Source organism: Amblyomma maculatum, chromosome 11, assembly GCF_055883805.1.
Source record: "Amblyomma maculatum isolate TAMU_Amacu chromosome 11, ASM5588380v1, whole genome shotgun sequence".
NCBI classification, from domain to species: Eukaryota; Metazoa; Arthropoda; class Arachnida; order Ixodida; family Ixodidae; genus Amblyomma; species Amblyomma maculatum.
In genome coordinates, this window is record NC_139354.1 from 143,414,988 (window position 1) to 143,423,420 (window position 8,433).

An 8,433-nucleotide genomic window follows, 5' to 3' on the forward strand; every position below is an offset into this window, starting at 1 on the left:
CCAATTCTTTTCAAATTGTGGGAAATCTTTCGTAGATATGGCAACACAACAAGGGTTTTCCGTTCACGAGGAACCAGATTTGGGTGACATTAATATTCTGGTTTCATTTTCTTAAAAAGGTTTTCGGCAACAGAAAGTTGAACATGGGCGGGGTACCTGGCATTAGTGAGCCTCGTGAACTGCTCTTGAAAACTATCGCTCATCATGTGCGGACAAGATTTCTAGAGAGCGTTTCGAAGACAAATTGACAATATACCTCCTTTTAAAAGTTTTGAATGAGCTGAGTGGTATGGCAGCATCGGCTTGTTGCAACGCGGATGGTAGGCCCAGTCTATGTGATCAGCGTGAACGGTGAAGTTAATATCTAAAAATCTAATGGAGTTATTAATGGCCGATTCGCATGTTAAAACAAGCTGTTTAAAATGTTCTTTCATGATGGTTAAAATTCTATGAGCCTTTGGTTGAAGTGAGCCATGGTAACGCTTAACAAGAATAAAAACTCATCAACAAATCTAAAGACATTAATTGCGTCCAAAAACAGATTACTCAAAATCGGCGCCTATGCACGACCCGATGCATATCCCTTCTTTCTGAAGGTAGGATTTTCCTTCCCAGTTAATGAACGTTGACTGCAACAAAGTGACTAAAACTTCTAAGCAAAGCTGCTCGGCAACACACCCACCAAATTCGGGAAAGTAACACACCCGAACTCATCTATGCACTTCTCTACACAGCACAGCACCTTGTCGTTAGGCAGCGAGTAATATAGATTCTTAACCTCCACTTGCAGCTTGCAGATGGCGTTGCCAGGAGTGGGGAGGGGGGGGGGCACGTTCTGTCAAGGAGTGAAGGGCTGTAGATACAGTGCAAATATCTCAAAAGGAAAATTAGAATACCTTACATATACCTCTGCACTATCGCTAGTCGGGGCAATAATTACATAAAGCATTATATATATACAGGTTATTCACAGCATGTGTAAACTTCACTACGATTCCCCCACCCCCATGACAACAGCAAAGCTGGAAATGTTTTTCTAAACAGGCTTCCTTGTCACCATTGCTTAGTTTGTTTCCCCTTGACTCCTTTTCTTCGGATAATGTCGCGCTAGGCAGGTGTAGTCTACTCTGATTTGCTATTGTTTTCTTTTCTAATGCCCTCTTCTGGAAACCTTGGTAACTATTCCCATGCGACCGTATCTCTTGTCAGGTCCATTTACAATGCCTGTCTGCTTCCTTTCAAGAACAGGTGTGATAATCCAACCTGCTTCAGGTGCTAATCTTGTAGCTTTTCCATTTGCAAAAACCCGAAATGTGGCCGATCATTCCACACGCATAACATAGTGGCGGCTCACGTTCATTCGATGAATAAGGCTCATCCGCACTTGGATTAAACGCTTTATGTTCTGTATGTAGTCTCCGAGGAGGACGAGAGTGCTCGCTGTTGTAGGCGTTGATGGTGAGAGGCTGGATGTTCGGGCGATGAGCAGCAGACCATCGGATGTCCGAAGGAGAGGTAACAGAGGGAGCATAACAGGTAGAAGATGGGCTATTACATGCCGAAGAGGTGCCATTGTAGACGGGTCTGACGTGGCCCCCAATATATTAATGCCTCCGAAGCTCTTTGCGGACGATCTGTCCATTTGTATCTGCCATGCTCGTCGTTTCAGACACATCCACACTGGCGACCGTTGTGACATTAGGCAACCGACCAAACTTCGGAATGATACGGCGTCGCTTCAAACCTTCAAACGTGCGGCAGTGTCGTGTTACATCAGCGGTTCTATTCAAATCGTCCTTGCAGATGAGAACACGTCTTGCACTATTTTTTTAAGGAGGTGGCCCACTTGACTTCCTCAGTCATCCGAGGATCAAATATTCTGCACAGCTTGAGAACTTCGTCTAGGTTCGTTGTGCAGGTCTCCCTTGGTACTTGCGCTTCCTGAGCCAGAGGCTATTGGCGCTCTTTTTTCGAGCATCGGCATCGCCAAATCCAGCTCTAATTTCTTCCATGAAGCGATCCCTGGTGGTAAGGGATGTTTCATGATTGTCACACCATGTTAGTGCAGTTTCTTCAAGAAAGAATACTGCATTCGCCAGCTTGGTATTCGCATCCCAGCAGTTGTATTTGCTCACCCTATTATGGTGCTCGGGTGAGCTGCTGGCATGGACTGCGTTGAAACGTCTGCTTGCACCATGTCCGTCCGTAGGGGGGTAGCCCATCAATTCTGCTTCGGGTGTGTGGGAGAGGTTCCGTGGTGATCTATAGCCCGCAAACTCCACCACACTTGTTACGAGGCTTATTTGCACAGATGTTAGGATGCGCTGGAGATTAGCACACCAGAGCAGACAGACCCAGCTTCCTCTTCCTCTTCTGCTTATCCCGCCAAACCCCATCTTCCTCCAATACCGGACCACGGGAAGTGCGTGATAGTAGCTTTTCCTGCTGCTGCCGCTCTTTATTTTCTTTTAGGCCACCCTGTCACAGGTTAGAGGCTCAAAGAAATTGATACCGAAGGAAACATTCTTTCTCTCCTTGCCCTGTTTTTTCTGCGCTTCCCTGCCTGGCTTTTCTTAAAAAGCGAAGGCGTATTTAAACTTTGCAGATGAAAAGTTCTCTTGTAAAATTATTTGCTCTGCTTGCAAACTCCGGTCTGCCCTAGATCCTTCTTCACTGTTCTATTATAAATCTACCAACCTACTTAACTTTAGCTTGCATAGCCATACACTATAAAAATAATGTTCACTCTGTGAAGTAACAATACATTTTGGATTGAGGTGAAGATGTTTCTGCGATAGAATGCTGCACCACTGTCCTTATTTTTACTTTATGTAACAGTTTTGAACATCAGCTTCTGCCTAATGCATGATATGGCATTTTTAGGCTGTGCACCAGCCTTCAGTTAGCTCAGTCGTTCAGTCGTGTCCGACTCTTCGTGACCCTGTGGACCATATCACGCCACGCTTTCCGGTCTCTCGCTATCTTCCTAACATCACATAACTTCATCTGCAGTGTCTAGAGGATACCATCTAACCATCGCGTTCGCTGCCTACCCCTTCTCCGGCGACCCTCAACCTTTCTCAACATCAAATCTTTCTCCAGCGACTCCTCTCTTCTCATCAGATAACCAAAGTAGCTGAGCTTTAACTTTAGAATTTGACCCTCCAATGAGCAGTCAGAGTTTATGGTCGACAATATCGACTGATTTCATCTTCTGGCAGTCCAAGGAACTCTCAAGAGTCTTGGCCAGCACCACAATTCAAACACGTCAATCTTCGGCGGTCAGCCTTTTTCAAAGTCCAACTCTCGCATCCATACATCACAACTGGAGAGACCATAGCATGAGTTATACGGATCTTGGTTGGCAGACTAATGTCTCTGGTCTTTACTAGGCGGTCAAGGCTAACCATTGCTCTCTTTCCCAGAAGCAGTGTCTCCTAATTTCATGGCTGCAGTCTTCTTCCGAGGTAATCTTGGAGCCCAAGAAGATAAAATCTGTCACAGCTTCCACTTCTTGTCCATTGATGCTCCAGGACTTGATAGGACAAGACGCCATGATCTTTGTCTTTTTAATGTTCAGTTTGAGCCCAAACTTCTCACTCTCTTCTTGTACGCGCATCAGAAGTCTCTTGAGTTCCACTTCAATTTCTGCCATTAAAGTGGTATCATCCGCATATCTAAGGTTGTTGATACGTTTTCCAATATTAACAAACAAACAATTGACACTGTAGCTGTTTATGATCAGGAATTTTCGCAAGGAACTTGGCGATGAATTTGGGCCGAAGCTCCTATTCGCTGAACCACAGCACCGCATTTCTGACGTTACCCGCGGTCAACCTGACGTCCATTACAAGCACGCTGCTAGTTTGTGCAGTATCGCGAGAAAAGAAGCGAGACTTACGGTGGTCTTTCGCTAGCACTGCTACATTTCTGGATGAACAAACTACAGGCGCGTATACACGGCACACATGCAGCGCTAGCGCGTAGACGCCCGACATCGTGCTTGCCACTGTTGGGCGAGTAGCAAAGGCGTTAAGCCTGCAACTTCCGAAACCGAAACAAGTCAAAACTAGACGAGGCATCCGAAGCGGATCGAAGTGCTAGCCATAGCCATTATGAGTTGAGGGCGCCGCGCCTTTTTCTCTTGTGTGCTGCTGGGAGCATTCCTGCTGGCGGGTTTATTCTCTCGAGATATACGAAGCACATAACGCAACAAAATAGCTCGTGCGATGTGCAGAAGCGTAGTCAGGTTCTGTGTATACCTGTGCAAACAGTGTGCCGTCGTGCCCGATTGGTAGTGCGTTTCCTTTGTGCGCTTTCACTGCAAACGCTACGCTGACGGCGGGACTATTGGAGGGCGGCCACTACCCGGCATACATTTGACTCCTCGGAGGTAAGTTAATTTACATCTTTCCTGTACATTCACCTAAAACACTTACCGCACAAGTGACGATGCATGCCAACACAGCGCGTGTTCGTAAACATCAAGACGCGCATGTCATTAAAACATACGGTGGTTTGCTTTTGACGAGGGAAGAGTGAATGCGTTTGCAGTGTCTTCGAAAAGAGACGTCCGCGCCAAGGGCTGCACGGTCAGAGTAGAATATGCCGTACAAATCATCACTCGTAAGCCCATTGCGGGGTGCACGATGCCGGCGCCGTACTGTGATTCAGCCTTCGGCAAGAATTTAGAAAGGGCCAGTTTGAAGTGCCTCTACCCGGGACTTATGTAGAGCTGCAGTTGAAGATCCGGCGCTTGTGCAGTTGCTACTACACGAATTGAATAAGCGGTAAAACCTACCTTTGTTACGACCGGGCTAGTCCATTATTCTTATGTTCAATAAGTATTGCAAATTATGAGATATGGAGCCGGCGACCACGCGACGGCATTATGATTCAGCAGCAACCGTACATAAAACTCTATTGTCGAGCCTTGGGTAGTACAACGGGAAAAAAGAACAGTTTTTGAGCTATTTTGAATTTTTTCACCTGTATCGGCTTGACATTTTTTTTCCTACTTTCTGTCGTGACTGAAGTAATCCCCCAAAACTCCAAAGCGCGTATAAATGACAGACACCAAACTCAGACCTTCAGTCCGGAAATGTCAGTAAGGTGTACATGCAATTGTGCATTCAAAAGTACCAGAAGTATTCATTTTCTTGTCTAATTATTTACAAATGAAGCGAAAAAAATCTGACAGTGCCGAGATGCTCCATTAGCATCTTCTCTGATATGAAATGTGAATCAAAATGTATGCAGTTTTTCTGTACTCAGTATACCACTGATTCATCACAGATGTGGGAATATGAAATTCATGCAGGTTTCAAATTGTGGAGTGCATGCAGAATTCCAAGCAAAACAAGCCTTTGCTTCTTAAAGTATCATTCAGTTGTGATGTTTTTGTTTAATTTATGCATGTTTTGTAGAAGCAACTGTAATGTTGACATGGAAGTAGTGTTGTGTCTGGATCTAGCTTATGAATGGCTACCACATTTATGAATTGCTTTGTTGCCACATGCACTTCCAGATTCACAATTCATAATTGATCGGGTGAGCATGTTTTGGCATGATAAAAGGTTTGGACGTTCGAGAGAATTGGCCGTTCATGATGTACAAGGGGTAGACTGCTTACTGCACTGGTACAACTATCTTCCTAGATTCCTAGATATCACTCATATTTCTATACAGAATACATATATCCAGAAATACATATTTCTGGTCAGACTCTGCAATTTCTTCAGTTGAAATAATGGGAGCTAGGGACGAACTTTTGCCTTTCTTGGTGCACTGCTACTATTGCGTTTACAGAGCCGCCACATTTTGTGCAACTCGAGTTAGATTGCAAACACTGCATGTTCACAGGGTGGTGAGGGAGCAAACTTGGTGGCACTGTGAAGGTCATGAACAATATACTGATGATAGGCTGCCTTTACACTGACTGGCTTGAATTTCTCAGTGTGTTTTGTATGTGCGAGGGTTCCATAAGCTGCCACATGTATTGCTTTGATTTGGTGTTGAGGTGACTGGCATGATTAAAATAAAAAGTCAATGTGATGATCGAATTCTTCAGGACATTAAGGACAGGCTGTGATTGTACTCCAGGCTTAAGTTGCAGACATTGTTTGCTGGTTATGCCTTTGGGAGGAAATCTAGTAGATGAAGCTACGAGCAGAGTGCTTGCTTGATATTCCAACCTAGCCACCCAAACGCCACTGTTTACAGCAAACAGATTGTTCAAGCTTCCAGCCTTCCGCTTGTTTCTTCGTACATTGCAGTGAAGCGCTTTTATGCCTTGGCACATGGCAGGCTCAGGGGCTTCATCGCCACTTTACTAGGTTAGACTTCCAGTTGACTCGAAATTCTTTTTGCTATTGCTGCGAGATAGCGTTTAACAGAAGGTTCGATGACAGACATACTGTGTACACCATTAGAAGGTAAAGAAGAGTTAGCATAACATTTCTTATGAGTTACATTATCTGGCACCTCTAGATGCGTGTTGTGCCTGCTCTGGGCACTGAATCCTTGGTGTGAGATCAAAGGTCCCTGGAGAATTGCCGACTTTTATAATGCTACTTAAATTTTGAGCAGATCGAGGTGATAGATGACAGGACTTTACTAATGGTGAATTCCAATCACGGGGCTTGGTGACGTACAGAAAATTGTTTTCTGCTCTTTCTGGAGCAACTGTATTCAATGCAGGTCCGGAACACAGGTCCCATCTTCCCAATGCAGTTGGAGAGGAATTGCTGAGACAAGATTGGTCCATGGAGCAGTCTGGATTGCTCTGCCGAAATCAAAAGAACCGGCTAGAAGATTGCTTAAGTATTTGTTCAGCTGCACCTTCCATTTCCAGTAGCATGCTCTGCTGCGCTGACTGTGCGGTCTGTGCTCAATAATAGATGATCGTTACTTGCGGCTGCTATGAATGCAAATTGCTGTCATGAAATAGTACTTATTCTTGAGGACAGCAAGTCCAAGAGCAGCAGTAATGTGCAATAATCTTTTCTAAAGACGTCAGCTCGGAGCGTGACTAGAAAACTATGTGCGGAAACCATCTTTATGCGCTATTCATAAACTCAGAGCCATTCCTGAACTCGGAAACAATGAAAATGTTGAACTGCAACTTCCTTTTATTTGAGAATCAGTTCAGTTCAGTTCAGTCGTTCAGTCGTGTCCGACTCTTCGTGACCCTGTGGACCATATCACGCCACGCTTTCCGGTCTCTCGCTATCTTCCTAACATCACATAACTTCATCTGCAGTGTCTAGAGGATACCATCTAACCATCGCGTTCGCTGCCTACCCCTTCTCCGGCGACCCTCAACCTTTCTCAACATCAAATCTTTCTCCAGCGACTCCTCTCTTCTCATCAGATAACCAAAGTAGCTGAGCTTTAACTTTAGAATTTGACCCTCCAATGAGCAGTCAGAGTTTATGGTCGACAATATCGACTGATTTCATCTTCTGGCAGTCCAAGGAACTCTCAAGAGTCTTGGCCAGCACCACAATTCAAACGCGTCAATCTTCGGCGGTCAGCCTTTTTCAAAGTCCAACTCTCGCATCCATACATCACAACTGGAGAGACCATAGCATGAGTTATACGGATCTTGGTTGGCAGACTAATGTCTCTGGTCTTTACTAGGCGGTCAAGGCTAACCATTGCTCTCTTTCCCAGAAGCAGTGTCTCCTAATTTCATGGCTGCAGTCTTCTTCCGAGGTAATCTTGGAGCCCAAGAAGATAAAATCTGTCACAGCTTCCACTTCTTGTCCATTGATGCTCCAGGACTTGATAGGACAAGATGCCATGATCTTTGTCTTTTTAATGTTCAGTTTGAGCCCAAACTTCTCACTCTCTTCTTGTACGCGCATCAGAAGTCTCTTGAGTTCCACTTCAATTTCTGCCATTAAAGTGGTATCATCCGCATATCTAGGGTTGTTGATACGTTTTCCAATATTAACAAACAAACAATTGACACTGTAGCTGTTTATGATCAGGAATTTTCGCAAGGAACTTGGCGATGAATTTGGGCCGAAGCTCCTATTCGCTGAACCACAGCACCGCATTTCTGACGTTACCCGCGGTCAACCTGACGTCCATTACAAGCACGCTGCTAGTTTGTGCAGTATCGCGAGAAAAGAAGCGAGACTTACGGTGGTCTTTCGCTAGCACTGCTACATTTCTGGATGAACAAACTACAGGCGCGTATACACGGCACACATGCAGCGCTAGCGCGTAGACGCCCGACATCGTGCTTGCCACTGTTGGGCGAGTAGCAAAGGCGTTAAGCCTGCAACTTCCGAAACCGAAACAAGTCAAAACTAGACGAGGCATCCGAAGCGGATCGAAGTGCTAGCCATAGCCATTATGAGTTGAGGGCGCCGCGCCTTTTTCTCTTGTGTGCTGCTGGGAGCATTCCTGCTGGCGGGTTTATTC